Source organism: Schistocerca piceifrons, chromosome 9 (genome assembly GCF_021461385.2).
Source record: "Schistocerca piceifrons isolate TAMUIC-IGC-003096 chromosome 9, iqSchPice1.1, whole genome shotgun sequence".
NCBI lineage: Eukaryota > Metazoa > Arthropoda > Insecta > Orthoptera > Acrididae > Schistocerca > Schistocerca piceifrons.
The window spans coordinates 78395763-78414710 of NC_060146.1; positions in this window are offsets into that span (position 1 = coordinate 78395763).

Consider the following 18948-nt stretch of genomic DNA (forward strand, 5'->3'; position numbering starts at 1 on the left):
CAAGTACCATTGAAGTTATCACCTGATGTCTTAAGACATGTTCTTCAACCCTCTCTCTTCTTCTTGTCAGTTTCTCCACATATTCTTTTCTTGCCAATTCTGCGGAGAACCTCTTCATTTCTTAAAATTACCAAGTAAGCAGTAAGCAGTCGCAAAATCATGTTTCATTTATTCACTTTTGCAGATCGATTTCAACTGATTAACAGCCATCATCGGTGCTACAAATACAAGAATAAAAATAAAAATAATTAATAACAGTGACCAAATGAATAAATGTACATAAAGAAATGTAGAACCAATTAAATTTATGTGGACGCATTAAACCATTTAAAATGCACATACAAATTTACCTTTCAACGAATATGTGCCCTGAGTAGTAATACTGTCTTAAGCAGAGGTCAAACATAAAGTGATACATCGGGAATTGACTATGACAACTAGAAACCATAAGGGGGCACTGCAAAGCAAACCCGCCCTCTATGCGAAAAGATACAGCTAAAATAAAAAATGAGAAGAAGAAATGACATACAAAGTGAGGTAAAATATAATGATATAATACTAAAATATTTACATAAAATGGATATATTGACAAAGATTTTATCAACCACATAGTACAAAAATCGCCAAAAAGCGATTGTACAAATTACTAAAAACGAACAAACATAGATGAGAAGCACACAATAGAAAAATTTTTAAAAAATTAAAAAAAAATTTTTTAAATTATTTATGATATTATCGAAGAGCAAAAGTTAATCATAATGCCAAAACGTAAAACGGTGTTGGCATCCATCTAGCGTACAGTTAATGATATTCCTTACCTTATCAGTCCACTTAACTTTCAATGTTCTTCTGTGGCAACAGATCTCAAATCCTTCTTTTCCCATTGTCTATGTTTCCTAACCATACAATGCTGTGCTGAAAATGTACATTCACAGAAATTTCTTCCTCAAATTAAGGCCATGTTTAATAATAGTAGACTTCTCTTGTCCAGGAATGCCCTTCTTGGTAGAATCAGTCTGCTTTTTATGTCCTCCTGACTAATTTCGTCGTGGGTTGTTTTGCTACCTGGGTAGCAGAATTTCTTAACTTCTACTTCGCGACCATCAATCCTGATGTTTAATTACTCGCTATTCCCATTTCTGCTACTTCTAGTTACTTTCGTCTTTCTTCTATTTACTCTCAATTCATACTTTGCACTCATTTGACTGTTCATCCCATTCAGCGGATACTGTAATTCTTCTTCACTTTCACTGAAGATAGCAATTGTCATCAGCAAATCTTATGATTGATATCCTTTCACCTTGAATGTTAATTCCAGTCGTGAACCTTTCCTTTATCTCCATCATTGCTTCTTCGACGTGTAGATTCAACAGTAAGGTCGAAAGACTACATCCCTGCCTTACACCGTTTTTAATCCGAACACTTCGCCCTTGCCTTCCAGCCTCATGGTTCTTGTACATATTGCGCTTTACCCCTCTCTCCCTATAGCTAACCCCTATTTTTTCTCAGAATCTTGCACCATTTTACATTGTCGAAGGCTTTACTTGGTCTACAAATCCTATGAGCATGTCTTGATTTTTCTTTAGTCTTTTTTTCATTATCAACCGCAACGTCAGAATTTCCTCTCTGGTGCCTTTACCTTTCCTAAAGCCAAACTGATCGTCATCTAGAACATCCTCTGTTCTCTTTTCCATTCTTCTCTTTATTATTCTTGTCAGCAACTTGGATGCATGAGCTGTTAATCTGATTGTGCGATAATTCTCGCACTTGTCGGCTCTTGCAGTTTTCGGAATTGTGTAGATGGACTTTCTCCAAAAGTCGTATGGTATATCGCCATACTCATACATTCCACACACCAACGTGAATAGTCGTTTTGTTGCGCCTTATTCCAGTTGCCACTTACGCCGGTGATTTTAGGAATTGTTTGTTACGTATTCCTTCTGCCTTATTTGATTTTAAGTCTTCCAGAGCTCTTTTAAATTCTGACTCTAATACTAGATCCCCCACTCTTTTGTATCGACTTCTGTTTCTTCTTCTATCACGTCATAAGGCAAGTCCTCGTCCTCATAGATGCCTTCAATGTATTCTTTCCATCTATCTGCTCCCTAGTTTGCATTAAGCAACTGAATTTCCATTGCAGTCTTAATGTTATCACCCCTGCTTTTAATTTCATCGAAGGTTGTTCTGACTTTCCTATAAGCTGAATCAGCCCTTCCAACCATCATTTATTTTTCGATTCTTTCACATTTACCATGCAGCCATTTCGTCTCAGCACTTTTATTCATTTCATTCCAAAGTGACTTGTATTTATGTATTCCTGAATTTCGCTGAACATTTTTATACTTCCTTCGTTTATGCATCAAGTGAAGAATTTCTTCTGTTACCAATGGTTTCTTCGCAGTTACTTTCTTTGAACCGACAGTTTCCTTTCCAACTTCTATTATTGCACTTTTTAGTGAAGTCCGTTTCTCTTCAACTGTACTGCCTACTGAACTGTTCTCTGTCGCAGTATCTATAGCCTCAGAGAAATTCAAGGGTACCTCTTCATTCCCTAGTACTTCCGTTTCTCACTTTTTGCGCATTGGTTCTTCCTGACTAGTCTCTTAAACATTAGTCTATTCCTCATAATTACTAAATTGTGATCTGAGTCTATATCTGCTCCCGGGTATGCCTTATAATCCAGTATCTGATTTCGTAATGTCTGTCTGTCTTCTTCTGACTGAAATCTTCCCGTATCTCCTCGCCTTTTCCAAGTATACCTGCTCCTCTTGTGATTTTTGAATAGAGTATTCGCTGTTACTAGCTGAAATTTAATGCAGAACTCAATTAATCTTTCTAATGTCTGGCACCAAACCCACATTATCGTGTAACCTTTCCTTCTACTCCTTCACCTACAACTGCGTTCCAGTCCCCCATGACTAGTAGATTTTCATCTCCCTTCACGTACTGGATCATCATTTCAATCACTTCATGTAATTTCTCCGTCTCTTCATCTTCAGCTTGCGATGTCGGCTTGTATACCTGAACTATTGCAGTCAGTGTTGGTCTGTTGTCGATTCTGATGAGAGCCACACTAGCACTGAACTGTTCACAGTAACACACTCTCTGCCCTACCTTTCTAATCATTACGAATCCTATTCCTGTTATTCCGGTTATACCATTTTCTGCCGCTGTTGATACTACCCTGTACTCATCCGAACAGAAATCCTTTTTTACACTTCACTTCGCTGACCCCCAGTATATTTACATTGAGCCTTAGCATTTCCCTTTTCAGATTTTATAGCTTCCCTACCACGTTGAAGCTTCTGACATTCCACGCCCCGACTCGTACAACGTTATCCTTTCGTTGGTTATTCAATCTTTTTCTCATGGTAACCTCTCCCTCGGCAGTCCCCTTCTGGAGATCTGAAGAGGGGACTATTCCGGAATCTTTTCCCAAAGGAGGGATCATCATGACACTTTCTCAAATACAGGCTGCATGTGCTGTGGATACGCACTGTGTGCCTTTAATGCAGTGGTTTCTATTGCCTTCAGGGTCCTCAAGACGTTGATCATTGCAGATTCCTCCGCCTTTAGCGGCAGTTTTCCACCCCAAGGGCAAGAGAGTGCTCTGAAGGTCTGTTAGCTTCTCCGCTCTCTTTACCAGGCTGTTGGCAGAATGAGGGTGACTTCTTATGCCGGAAACTTTGGGCAACCACTGCTGATGATTTTTTATTCAAAGTTTAAGCGGTGGCAAGGTTAAAAAATGGTTCAAATGGCTCTAAGCACTATCTGAGATCATCAGTCCCCTATACTTAGAACTACTTAAACCTAACTAACCTAAGGATATCACACACATCCATGCCTGAGGCAGGATTCAAACCTGCGACCGTAGCAACAGCGCGGTTCCGGACGGAAGCTCCTAGAATCGCTCGTGACAAGGTTCGAGCCCAAAACGAATAACGTTCTGATTAATAATCAAAGACACTTCCCTTAACCACGGGTGAATCCGTTACTACAGAATCAATAAAATAGAGTGAAATTGGTAAAAATGTGTTATGAATAGGAAACGGTTAGTTGTCAAATCGCAAATCGTACGGAAGTCAGCCTGCATCCTGGTTACCAGCTTGACTTTTGTACGATTTGCGGTCTGAAAGTTAACTGTTTTCTACTGGTAACCAGCGTGTTGGTTGGCTTTCGTACGATATGTGATTTACGATTTGACAGATAACTGTTCGCTACTCATCGTCCATATGATATATTTATACGGGGTTGTTACAAATGATTGAAGCGATTTCACAGCTCTACAATAACTTTATTATTTGAGATATTTTCACAATGCTTTGCACACACATACAAAAACTCAAAAAGTTTTTTTAGGCATCCACAAATGTTCGATATGAGCCCCTTTAGTGATTCGGCAGACATCAAGCCGGCAATCAAGATCCTCCCACACTCAGCGCAGCATGTCCCCATCAATGAGTTCGAAAGCATCGTTGATGCGAGCTCGCAGTTCTGGCACGTTTCTTGGTAGAGGAGGTTTAAACACTGAATCTTTCACATAACCCCACAGAAAGAAATCGCATGGGGTTAAGTTGGGAGAGCGTGGAGGCCCTGACATGAATTGTTGATCATGATCTCCACCACGACCGATCCATCGGTTTTCCAATCTCCTGTTTAAGAAATGCCGAACATCATGATGGAAGTGCGGTCGAGCACCATCCTGTTGAAAGATGTCGGTCTCCAGTTGTGGCATGAGCCAATTTTCCAGCATGTCCAGATACACGTGTCCTGTGACGTTTTTTTCGCAGAAGAAAGAGGGGCCGTAAACTTTAAACCGTGAGATTGCACAAAACATGTTAAATTTTGGTGAATTGCGAATTTGCTGCACGAATGCGTGAGGATTCTCTACCGCCCAGATTCGCACATTGTGTCTGTTCACTTCACTATTAAGAAAAAATGTTGCTTCATCACTGAAAACAAGTTTCGCACTGAACGCATCCTCTTCCATGAGCTGTTGCAACCGCGCCGAAAATTCAAAGCGTTTGACTTTGTCATCGGGTGTCAGGGCTTGTAGCAATTGTAAACGGTAAGGCTTCTGCTTTAGCCTTTTCCAAACCGTCGGCTGTGGTACGTTTAGCTCCCTGCTTGCTTTATTCGTCGACTTCCGCGGGCTACGCGTGAAAACTTGCCCGCACGCGTTCAACCGTTTCTTCGCTCACTGCAGGCCGACCCGTTGATTTCCCCTTACAGAGGCATCGAGAAGCTTTAAACTGCGCATACCATCGCCGAATGGAGTTAGCAGTTGGTGGATCTTTGTTGAACTTCGTCCTGAAGTGTCGTTGCACTGTTATGACTGACTGATGTGAGTGCATTTCATGCACGACATACGCTTTCTCGGCTCCTGTCGCCATTTTGTCTCACTTAGACTTGGCCACTGTTTCTATGTTTCGATACTGTGTATCGATACCTGGAACTGTTTCAGTGTTTCGGAACGGCTATGGTTCACTGTTTCGAAACAGTGGTGTTTCATTCCGCCCCTGTCTCGGATCTCGAGCCAGACACAGAAACTGTATCGTTGTTTCAAAATAAGACTGTTTCAGTCCACCTGCGCCTGGAACGGACTAATTGTATCGAAACAGTGATGTTTCATTCCGCTCTGTGTCGGACGAGATTCGGGCTCGGCATAGGTACTGAAACACAACATACCACTTCATGAAACACTTTCAAGAGTGTCGAAATCTTTTGACAAGCAATAGCATGAAGCTTAAGATATCCGAAAATAAAGCTTCGTTTCTTGCTAACTGTCCTATTCCGAAATGGCGTAACATCTGCTTTATAAACACTAACCAAACAATAAAACAACGCATACTATTCGCATTCAAAATAATAAATATGTGAAAATCATTCAGTTAAATTACACTTTTTTTACAACATACGCTTCTCTGTTCATGTACAGTAATCATATTAAGAAACGCAAGTAAGACTACAACATTTTAAATAAATAAAGGCGTAGAGTGACAGTTATTAGACATGTACATAAATTTGATGTAGGTATAATTGCAAGCAATCTGTTTGACATATCACTGATAGTGTAATGGTGAACGGGAAGCATCGTAAATTTATAGTAACGGTTCTAAACACCTTGAAACACAAATTTTTTTTTGTTATATTTTATTATTTGTTGGAATTATTTGGCGTTATTTGTGAGTCTATAGTCACTGTGTCTATTATCCACAATGATTCCCTTTGTGTGCATGGAAATTAGCAGGATGGGTATATTAGCCATACTAATGGAATGTGGGAATCCCAGTAGCATATCCGTTGTTTCTGCAGTTTGCTCCCACCTCCAGTTCCGTTCGTGGTGGTTCTTCTGCCTTCAGCTAAGGCTTTCCTCAGCCAATTGAAAAGTATGAAAGTCACATGACACAAAAGCAGCGCATTTGCTGCAGGAAATACGAAACTGCCAAGACGCCTAAGTGATAGTTTCATACTTTTTGCGATATGATTAGCGCTCTCGCACCTCATTTGTGTTTATATGGACATACTTATACAGTAGACATTCAAGATGATAAAATGTGTAGGTTTATTAGATTACAAAACACTAACTGTTTCGCTGTTTCGAAACACCGTATCGAAACATTACATTGTACTGTTTCATTTGTTTCGAAACATTTACGTGTTTCAGTTTGCCCATCTCTAGTCTCACTGCGCTCTTGAGCGCTCTGGCGGCAGAAACCTGAAGTGCGGCTTCAGCCGAACAAAACTTGATGAGTTTTTCTACGTATCTGTAGTGTGTCGTGACCATATGTCAATGAATGGAGCTACAGTGAATTTATGAAATCGCTTCAATCATTTGTAATAGCCCTGTAGCAATGTCACTCTATTTTAAGGTTTATATAGCAAAGGACACTACCGTCCGATTCTTATTTGGACTTTAGCTCTCCAGTGATTTGAGCCTATTTCTACTGGAGATGCCAGTGTAAGCTGTTGAAACTGGTAAAGTGATTCAAGTAAAGATTTTCTTGTGCAGTTGACGACTGGCTTTTTATCTTTGTTGAAAAAAGAAACACTACACTTTATTTTCTAATCCTCTGCAAGTTGTACAAATTAGGAATCTGGTTTCCTAAATTACACCAGTGAGTGCATGTGCATTACCACCATTATAGATCCCTGAGGTTAAGATACGTACTAGTCTAAGTTCAGGGAAATGTTTCGTATTTTAGTTCGTATGAGGCTGGTGTGATAAGTTTGGTAAATTTCCAGAAAAGAATGAAATATTTTTGTTTTGCCTTCGTGGTTGGTAAGCTTGATTATTCCAAGGATCGTACAAAGAATTTCAACAGCGTTGTTGTCAGCACTCTGAATTTGGCTGTGTGTCGACCGCGCTTGAAAAATGGAGAAAACTGAGTTTCGTGCTGACTGGACTGCCTCATCAATCAAGAAAGAATTGGATTAAATTCACGCGGTCTCTGCATCATCACTGAAGATTATTTGCTTTTTAATTAATGAATTGAAGCGTCGTCGGACAGTCGCTAAAGACGAACGTGCTCAGGCCGTCCAATTGAGGTCACCACAGAGGAAGCCATCAACAAAATCCATGATATGGTAGTGCAATTGCTGAGCCTGTAGGCATCACAACTGAGCGACTATTTAGTGTCCTGCACGGAGGATTGGCTATGAAGTGTGCGGGGTGGGTGGCGCGATTGCTTACATTCGACCAAAAGGGCACTCGGCACAACATTTCAGCACAATGCCTGGCGATCTTTAATCGCAATCCACATGTTTTTTGCGCCAATTTGTGACTGCAGATGAAAACTGCGTCTTTCACCACACACCAGAGTCAGAATGACGGTCAAGATAATGGACAAAGACTGGTGAAAGTTCACCGGATAAGACACAGACTATAATTAGATTTTTACTCTGCAGCGGAGTGTGCGCTGATATGAAACTTCCTGGCAGATTAAAACTGTGTGCCGGACCGAGATTCGAACTCGGGACCTTTGCCTTTCGCAGGCAAGTGCTCTACCAACTGAGCTACCCAAGCACGACTCACGCCCTGTCCTCACAGCTTTACTTCCGCCAGTACCTCGTCTCCTACCTTCCAAACTTTACAGAAGCTCTCCTGCGAACCTTGCAAGCAAAGGTCCCGAGTTCGAGTCTCGGTCCAGCACACAGTTTTAATCTGCCAGGAAGTTTCAAGGCACAGACTATTTTGTCAGCTGGTAAAGTGATGATCACTCCTTTTTTTTGCGGTTCCCAAGGAATGTTATTCATACCTTACTTGGGTAAAAAAAGAACCATAACTGGACCCTATTATGATTCATTGTTGGATAGTTTGAAACTTGCGTTGCGTGAAAAAAGAGCAGGGTTGACACGCAAAGAATCCTCCTTCACCAGGATAATGCACCATCCCACACATCAGGGATAACAATAGTAAAAGTGTCTGAATTAGGCCTTGAACTGCGTCCTCATCCAACCTGTTCACCACATTTAGCCCCAAGTGACTTCTACCAGTTCCCTAACTTGAAACATTGGCTTGCTAGCAAGAAATTTTTATCAAATGAGGAAAAGATAGTTGCCGTCAATGAGTATTTTGCATAGTCTGACAGAACATATTTTACCGATGGGAGCTGAAGGCCACTGAACCAAGTGTATATCCCTCAAAGGAGACTAAGTATGTCGAGAAGTAAGGTGAGTTGTCTACCAGACAAAGATTTTTTCTTGGTTTTTTTTCCTTTTTTTACTGTCAGACTTACCAAACATACCTATATCACTATTTGCAGGAACTGCGACGTGGGTCACGAAAAACTTGATTTCGGTGTTAGAGCTCATATTCTACTCCTCTTCATGATCACATTAACCATGAGAATCACAACTGGTTTGAATAATACTGAATAAACAGTATGCAATAAGCTGTACTGAAGAATTCAAACAAAGTTGGATGGAGAAAAATGTTGGTGACAATGGATGAAAATGATCCTTATTATTGACTGCCGAGAATATTCACTAAATTTGTCCATTGACGTTATGAACAATGATTTTCTGTCAGCGTCTGGGCCTGCATTGTTGGTGACTGTTCGATTAGGCATCATGTTCTTCCACGCAGGCTCAACAGAGAAACTTACAATGTTTTCTTAGAGAACACCTATTCTGCTAGAATACGTGCCTTCACGAGAGCGACATAACATGTATGTCATGAACGTTGGAACTCCTCCTCCCAGTTTCAATCTACATCTACATCTACATCCAATATTCGTAGGATTGTAAATAGTGGTCACCATGACAGATTGGTAGGTGGTGGTGGAGGAATTCCCTGTTTTCGACGCTCTCCAGATACGTCCTCGGTCTGGAATCTCATTGACAGTAGTAGAATTGTCTTCACTGATGAATCATATTTCTAACTGAGCCCCAGTGACCAGTGAAGACATGACTGGAGGCGCCAGAGACAGTGGTGGGGTACCAACCTCATTGTCGCCCGCCATACGGCCCGACAACCAGGAGCGATGGTCCGGGGTGCCATTTCTTTCACAGCAGGGTCCCTTTAGTTATCATCCGCGGCACACTTACAGCACAGCGCTAGATCGACGATATTCTACCCCCCGTTTTGTTACCACTCGCGACAAGCTGTCCTGCGCTTACAAAAAAATGGCTCTGAGCACTATGGGACTTAACATCTATGGGCATCAGTCGCCTAGAACTTAGAACTACTTAAACTTAACTAACCTAAGGACATCACACAACGCCCAGTCATCACGATGCATAGAAAATCCCTGACCCCGCCGGGAATCGAACCCGGGAACCCGGGCGTGGGAAGCGAGAACGCTACCGCACGTCCACGAGCTGCCTGCGCTTACATTACAGCAAGATAATGCCCGCCCGCACATGGTGAGAATTTGTGCTGCTTGTCTTCATGTATCCAAAATCCTACCATGACTAGGAACTTCGTCGGATCTCTACCCAATTGAGAACGTTTGAAGTATTATGGATAAGGCCTTGCAGCTGGTTTGGGATTTTGACGATCTAACGCGCCAGAATTTAGCATCAACCCTCAGGAGGACATGAAGCAACTCAATCTGAAAAGTGCAGCTTAAGGAGCAAAGGTTGACCAACGCCCTAGTGGCTTGCTCAGTCTGTGAACGTCTTTCTCTTGAATAAATCATCCAGTTTTTCTGAAACTGTGATCATTTGTTTGTCTGTAAATGTACATCACGTCGACCGATTTCCATCCCACTGAGATAACTCCTTCATGGTGTGTCTTTTTTTTGTGTCTAAGAGGTTACATCCACCGATGGTGAGTACATGTACGAAGCTACATTGCCATATGACCAAGCCTTCTAAGTGCTTAATTTTTTTTGTAATGTAGCTCAGATGAGATAAGGTATGTGACCAGTCACTAAATGGCGTCGTTCACCTACGCTCTAAAGGATGTCGGAAAACTGTCTGGCTGTAGAAACGTAGTTCCATTCAGGCTGCCACTTTCACTGCCTTCTTACTTCAAACTTTGAGCCGTGCGCGGCTCGTGTTTGTGCCGTTTATTGCTTGACATCTTGTTTTTGCGGAACTGCTGTCCCGTTTCTTATTCGATTTACTGGAGTCCTTCAGTTGCTGGCTTACCTGCCTATGAGTGGCAGCAGCAGCACTTATCGATGAGAGCACTGTCCTACTATCTTTGGAGCGACCGCTTGTATTTCCAGGTCGTCGTTTGTCGGAAGTTCATTTGGGATGGAGCATCAGTGAGGTCCTGACATCCATGACTCACCTGATCATTGCCGACACATATGACTTGAGTGGGGACGACCTTCGTTGGTCGTTCAGTCGGTAGTCTCATCGGACAACGTGTATTTGGTCGCCGACTGCTTCTGGGTTCTCTGTGTGTGTCGACTTGTGATTCGCCCTTATTGTTCCACAGTCATTGATTTTAATATTGTTCGAGTTGCTGGTGGAGGTGGTTTCGTGAACCGTGTGTAGCTTGTGTGGTTTTGACTGGGCAGCTATTTTAATGCTGTCTGCGTGCTGCATGTGGTCATTCGGTTGGGATGGAGCAGCGAGGAAGTCTCAGTGGAGCGAGGCCAGGCCGGGACAGCTGGCGGCGTGCATGCGCTGTCGGATAGTGAGGCGCTAGCTGCGAGAACAACAAAGTTCGTTGCCCACCGAACCTGGACGCTGAAGCTGAGTGATCGTTAACCTCTTATCAAGCCTCAACTATTGTGACATCTCTTCATTCATTTGCGGGTTGTTGCTCCCTGGGCCGTTCGGGCTAGCAGCAATGTATGATGTACTGGAGTCAGCGAAATCTTGCAGCCATCTTCCTATATTGCGATTAATTATTAAATTGACTGTTACTCGCCAGTGAAGTGCACCAGCGGTATTTTCTGCCCTGTGACCATTGATGCCCCGGTTACCTGTCCTGGTCCTCAGCGTAATTTTCTGGCAGTGTGCCTTACCTCGTCGTGCTGATGCTGTCCGGCACGACGTGCAGTTCGACAGCCTTTTAAGTTGTTTGGTTCATATTTTACTTAGAGTGGTTATTGTTCCCTTGGCTGTTTTTAGACGCCAATTTCTGAAGACGTAGCGCTGTTCGTATCCTCGTCCTCAGCCCATACATTTCATCATTGTGCCACTGGTCGGATGGAAGGGAATTTGTTAAATTGTTGGTCGGTCCTTGGGCCACCCCTAGTTTGGGTTGCCATCCATTTATTTTAGCTTCAACTCTTGGCTGCCTGTCTCACCTCACCTTGTAAGGTGGTTATAATTTCGCACCTTACAAGCACTCATCCACATACTTTACCATGATCTCCAAACGTAATTAGGTATCATGTGATGGGAGTACATCGTATATATGAATATATAAAGGATACTGACATTGTCATGTACGTCTTTTAAATAATTGTTAACGCTTATTGCATGAAAGGTGACGAAGTGTCTTTATTATAAACAAAGTGTAATGAATGATTGCCTATATTAGTAGAGGTTGGAATGCCAGTGGAAATGAAATGGCTGGTGGGACTGAAGCCTTGGGGAAGGCCCACGCAGGTGTGTTGGTCCTGCCTAAACACAGGAAATAGCAAGACGGACGTTGTAGCACCTACGCGCTGGAGCACAATAGAGTCGCGACCGGCCAGTTTGGAGCCGAACAGGAAAGATTAAACTTCGGAAACGCTGTAAATCTTGGCTGCAGGTGAGACGAACGAAGAAGCGGCACATCGGAAACCACGCAGGCTGGGTTATTTCCAGGGATTTTTACTCAAAAGCGTAACATCGTGCGAGTATAGGCTTTTCCTGGGAAACTTTCAGAGCTGGACGACAAAAGGCTAAAATATGGTTGGTCGGCGTTCGGAAGAATCTATAGAAAGGGAGAATATTCCGTGGTTTCGGGAATATGACTCGTTTTCGGAATTACGAGGGTGGGGAGCCAAGCCTTGCTGGGAAGCCAGCGGTGGAGAGACGCGGTCTTCCGTTGTGAGCGCCCATGTGTGACAGTCGCTGGTCATCAGTTTTTGTTGGTACAGACGGACTTGCTGTCTTTGCTCTCAGTAGAGTTTATAGTTAGAACAGTTAGGAACCGTACTGTTGCGAACCTATACGATTCTGGACTGCACCTCCGGGTTGGAAGTCATCATTGAGTACGCAGCGTTCAGTAACTGGGAGCACTTCCTTTGCCTGTACGTATGTTGAGGCGTTATCTGAACTCTGTCCTTTTGGTTGGGATTTCACGTTTCTCGTCCGTAGCACACAGAGAGGAGAAGACAGTATTAGAGTATATTAGTCAGAGGACCGCCTTCTGCAGTCCTAGTATTTGAAAGAGTTTATTTGCTGCTGGAGTCCTTCCATCGTCGCAGACTAGTACGAGAACCATCACTTCAACACACCGGATGCAGTACACACGGTGATATCGCAAACTGATTCGGCTTATTAGGGCTATAAAGCTAAACAGCTGTGATCACGCTAGTTTATTTCCACTGAGGTTCCACACCACCGTAGATCACCTTTGAAAGTAATGTCTTCTAGTGTTTGGTACGTAGATGATGTCAGTCATTTCGCGTTATTGATATTAGATCGCGCAGTCATAATAAGGGGAAAAGTTGGGCAATTGATTAGTAATTTTACTTAGGGAATGTAAACTTTATAATATAAGTTTTTTTAAAATCTACAATAAATATACAGGGTTATTACAAATGATTGAAGCGATTTCACAGCTCTACAATAAATTTATTATTTGAGATATTTTCACAGTGCTTTGCACATACATACAAAAACTCAAAAAGTTTTGTTAGGCATTCACAAATGTTCGATATGTGCCCCGTTAGTGATTCGGCAGACATCAAGCCGATAATCAAGTTCCTCCCACACTCGGCGCAGCATGTCCCCATCAATGAAAGCATCGTTGATGCGAGCTCGCAGTTCTGGCACGTTTCTTGGTAAAGGAGGTTTAAACACTGAATCTTTCACATAACCCCACAGAAAGAAATCGCATGGGGTTAAGTCGGGAGAGCGTGGAGGCCATGACATGAATTGCTGATCATGATCTCCACCACGACCTATGCAGCGGTTTTCCAATCTCCTATTTAAGAAATGCCGAACATCATGATGGAAGTGCGATCGAGCACCATCCTATTGAAAGATGAAGTCGGCGCTGTCGGTCTCCAGTTGTGGCATGAGCTAATTTTCCAGCATGTCCAGATACACGTGCCCTGTAACGTTTATTTCTCAGAAGAAAAAGGGGCCGTAAACTTTAAACCGTGAGATTGCACAAAACACGTTAACTTTTGGTGAATTGCGAATTTGCTGCACGAATGCGTGAGGATTCTCTACCACCCAGATTCGCACATTGTGTCTGTTCACTTCACCTTTAAGAAAAAATGTTGCTTCATCACTGAAAACAAGTTTCGCACTGAACGCATCCTCTTCCATGAGCTGTTGCAACCGCGCCGAAAATTCAAAGCGTTTGACTTTGTCATCGGGTGTCAGGGCTTGTAGCAATTGTAAACGGTAAGGGTTCTGCTTTAGCCTTTTCCGTAAGATTTTCCAAACCGTCGGCTGTAGTACGTTTAGCTCCCTGCTTGCTTTATTCGTCGACTTCCGCGGGCTAAGCGTGAAACTTGCCCGCACGCGTTCAACCGTTTCTTCGCTCACTGCAGGCCGACCCGTTGATTTCCCCTTACAGAGGCATCCAGAAGCTTTAAACTGCGCATACCATCGCCGAATGGAGTTAGCAGTTGGTGGATCTGTGTTGAACTACGTCCTGAAGTGTCGTTATGACTGACTGACGTGAGTGCATTTCAAGCACGACATACGCTTTCTCGGCTCCTGTCGCCATTTTGTCTCACTGCGCTCTCGAGCGTTCTGGCGGCAGAAACCTGAAGTGCGGCTTCAGCCGAACAAAATTTTATGAGTTTTTATACGTATCGGTAGTGTGTCGTGACCATATGTCAATGAATGGAGCTACAGTGAATTTATGAAATCGCTTCAATCATTTGTAATAGCCCTGTATAAGCAGGAACAACGTTTATCATTTAGTAGGATTAGTTGCCTTCATCATTCATCTATGTTAGGATTTTAATTTATAGAATTAAGAGATCCTAAGATCTGGTTCAGGGGGTAGTCAGACAGGGCCAAATCTTCATTTTAGAGTTTATTATCCTCCGTTGTGCCTATTCATTTTACACTCGCCTGGAGTAACATCTTGGAACGTTATGTTTGAGCTACCTTCTCAGGCCGATCCTTGGAACACTTCTGAGCACCACTTGTTCTGTTTGTTTTAGATTGTGATTTTGTTTTTAGTTTGAAGTATTGTGCGAGACCTTCGATCATGTACTACTTCAGTTCCTTCAGCCGTGTTAAATTAAAATTTTGAAGATTGATTTACTAAAAAAAATCTTTTTCCCTTAAAATTTGTTCTGCCTTAAATTGTTTGTAATACAGGCCCTAAGCCGTTAGTTGTTTGATGTGTTATGTGTGGCCTTCAGCCGAGAATTTACGTGAACCCCTTTTAATAAGGCCTTCAGCCGTGTGTATTCTTTAAAGGAAAATTTTTTTGTAAGAAGGATGGCGTTTATTTTAATTGTTTGTCTGACTTGTTGTTCAGGCGTTCAGCCGTTGTTTCAAATTTGTTTGTGGCCTTCAGCCGTGCAGTAAGTTAATATTTCTTTAATTAGGATTTCGGCCGTTCTGTTGTAAGTTTAAAACGAAATTAGAAAAAAATGTTTTAATGATGGTTTTTAATTATAGTTGTCCTTTAGCCGTGTAGTGTAGGCCTTCAGCCGCTAATTGTTTTCAATTGCATGTTATTTTCAACAAAATTACCTTCTATTTTAATTTCTTTTGATTTTTAAGTCAGGTCTTCAGCCATTCCTGTTTTTGGTGTGGTTTTGGGCCTTAAGCCCAGAAAGCATCTCAAGTTTTCTTTAACCAGGCCTTCAGTCATATTGTCTGTGATCTTTTAAAGCAATGTGTAAGTAAGTGGTTCTTAGAAAAATAAAGTTGTGTGTTTGATTGTGCAACTGACAGTAACTGTTTACGGACCCATCCTGTGCGCTCTCTTAGTACCTACCAACCAGGTTTCAAACTTAACTGCCAAGTCATCTCATGTACTGCGACCTACGGAGGCAGGTAGCACAGTAGTAAGACACTGGGCTCTCTCTTTGGGGAGGTTTCCGGATGCAGTCCCCATTAAAATTTAGATTCCCTGTTATTTTACCTATCAATGCTAGTGCTCTGTGTCCAATGAACTCACCATCGATGGATTGTTAAACCCTAATCTTCCTTTTTATATCGTTTTCCCTGCAGAGAGCGTTCACAACAAGGTGCAAAGCGGGAATTAGTTATTGTCTCACCCTGTAAACAGGATAGGATAAGTTAAAAGTCTGATGATAAAAAGCACGTCGTGCGGCCTAAGCTGAATCTCCATATGGTTGACGTGGAGTAATAAATTACGAAAGGAAAGAAATCGGCCACAAAACTCATTCTTTCGGCACACACGCTGGTATAAGTAGGTAGTTGTACCCATTTGGACAGTGCCCTGAATTACTAGCACTTGATTCGGAAATGGCTTCCTCCCCCCCTCCTCCCTTCCCCATCCACAGGGGCCACACAGGTTCAACAAGGCAGCCGTGGTCCGTGAACAATCAGCATATGGTCATGATATCTGCATGTGATTTCTTTTACACCACTCTCCAATGCTCGGGAGAAAGTTGTAACCACTTCTGCCTGTCGCAACACTACCCTGTTCAGTTTACCACTCGTTATGAACTCACCTTTTTACTTCCAAGTTATTATGGAGTCAGCTTTCTACACTGTAACTGAGTAGGAAGGGTTAATTTGTGTCTCATGCTGTAGGTAGGAAAGGTAAACTGAAAATCTGAGTAGTCTAAAAAGCACGTCATCTGATGCAAGTGTAACCCTCCGTCGGTCGCAACCTTTTCGTAACTTCGTTCAGTCGCAATGCACCAAAAAAGCACACATTTCAAATTTCCATAAGTCCCATCTCGATTTGGATTAGGTGGATATCCCTTTGTATTGACCGCCTTTAGGATCTAGATTAAGAGATCAAAAAAAGAATTGAAGGAATGAAGATTTTTACTACCTAAAACATACGATTTTGAAAACAATCATTTTTTAGCCCTCCACCGTATTTGAGTCACAAATACACAGTTTCAGTCGTGCAAGGCACACACCTACGCCTCTTGAAGAGTGGTTCGCCTTTATCAAAATTAATTTTGTGGTTGAACTTCCTCAGGCGGATTTGGAGGCTGGAGGGGATTGCATGCCTCTTCTGGCTCCTTCTCTGCAGCTCTGGGAGAGTAAGCTTGGGGACCAACTTTCTGGGAAACACCCACCTGCGCAATGGTTCAAGGTCATTGCCAAGATACACGAGTAGAGAGTTGATCCCAGCCAAATTCATCATCGAATAAAAGATTACCATTGGTCAACGATTGTTGTTTCTACATACATCATAAGTTGAACACATCTGGTCTGTAGTATCCATTCCACCTTTTGTGGAGTTGTAGAATGTTATGATCTCTGGCTTCTTGACCTGCCCAGATGAAGGATCAATAGGATCGTCGTTATGAAGGGAAGAAACGAGGAGAACATTTTTTTTCTCTCTCTTGGAATGTGCGAGACCAGAGTTTTCCCATCGTTGAACCCGAACATATTGTCATACTGTTTCCTTCCCTTCACATTCACAAAGGCTGGAGGCAACTCTCGTGTTTTTCCTTACCGTACCAACATAAGTGAGCTTATGGCTTTTGAGCACATCAACAAGCGCAAAGTCTGTAAACCAGTTGTCTGACGTGATATTTCGTCCACTTCCCAGTAAGCGCCGAACCATTTGTTTGACGACCGTAGGTGGTTTGTTGCTCACCCTGAAAGGACCGTCAGGCTGCGCACCAGTGTACACTTACAAGTTGTATGTGTAGGTCATCTCTGCATCCACGAGGGCGAACAGTTTGATCCCGTACTTGTTGGGTTTCGAAGGAACGCACTGACGAAAGGGGCATCTTCCTCTAAACCTGGGAGCAGTTCGTCTCTGGTGACGTTCTCTCCAACAGAGTTTTGCCAGTTCTCGACAAATACTTGTAAGATTTCACGAAAAGGACAGAACCTGTCAATCTTTTCCCTTTGCTCTCGAGAATTACGATCATCAAAGCGAAGGCACCTGATCAAGGTTTTAAAGCGTCTTAGGCTCATACCCAGGCCAAATTTTTCAATTACATCTTTTTCACGACCCCAAAGCTCTTCTAAACTTTGACGATTGGCGTTATAGGCTTCTGCAAGGGACAGTAAACCAATAAACGCCCGAACTTCAGTCGTATCTGTTGACGTAGTGTCTCTCGCTCGAGCAAAATTCCACTTGATGCTCTCGATATACTGATTGGTGTATTTCACCATCGTTTCACGCAAAGCATCAGTGAAAAAGTGATTCCATCACTCAGCTGGAGTTTTCGCCAGTCTGGCTGCTCCTACGACTCCTGGAAGGTGAGTGATAATATTTTCTGGTCCTCCGCGCCTTCCCATATTCGGTGTCTTCTTGGTCCATTAGGTCTTCTTATCTTTCTCTAATAGTGCCTCTTCTTCTTCAGTATCACAAGCCTCTTCATCGTCAGGATTGTCAGTAAACTCTTGCTCAGAAGCCGTATCATCTTTTCTTTCTTCAACTCCATCATCTGACGCAATATCGCTTTCTTCAGCTAAATCTTCTGCTAGCATTGTATCTTCATCATTATCAGCTGACAAAAGTCTTATTACCTCCTCGACATCTTTCTCGTTACTCAGATCGAACATTCTCTTCGCCATAGTGTCCAAAAATCTGGAACAGAGGACAAACTAAATACGTTAGTTTCGCCACAACGAGTTCAGCCGCAAATTGCAAATTTCGCACACCTCATGGAACACCATTGTTATCTAGAAATACGTCAAAATAACCTTATAAACTAATAAAATGAATAAAGATGAATGCAAGACAAAAATTCAAAATACGAACCTTGGAAGGTGTGACGTCTTCGGCCGCAATGTGCTTTTTTGACCACTTTCTCTGGCTCCGGCTCCAGTGTCGAAGTAACAACAACAATGATGGGAGGTCGGTAAGACCTCCCGAGCCAGGAGGGTACTGGGGAAGGAGCTCCACTGTTCGCCTTTAAGCAGGAGAGCCAACCAAAAAATTGTGGCTGTGCTTTTTTCGTCCAAGTGCGATCGACGAAGGGTTAATCTCCGTGTGGAAGACATGATAGATTATGAAAGAAAAGAAACAGGCCCCATAACGCATCCCCGTGGTACATGCGCCATCAATCAGCCTGGAGTGCCACACATTTGGACAGTCACCGCATTATGAGGACATGGCTCCACATGGTTTTGTTTCTCCCATCCACTGAAAACACACAAATTCGAAAAGGGTGGTGCAGTTTATGAGCTGTCAGAATATGGATGACAATCTCCAACACTCGGAAGAAAGCTGTAACCGTTTCTGTC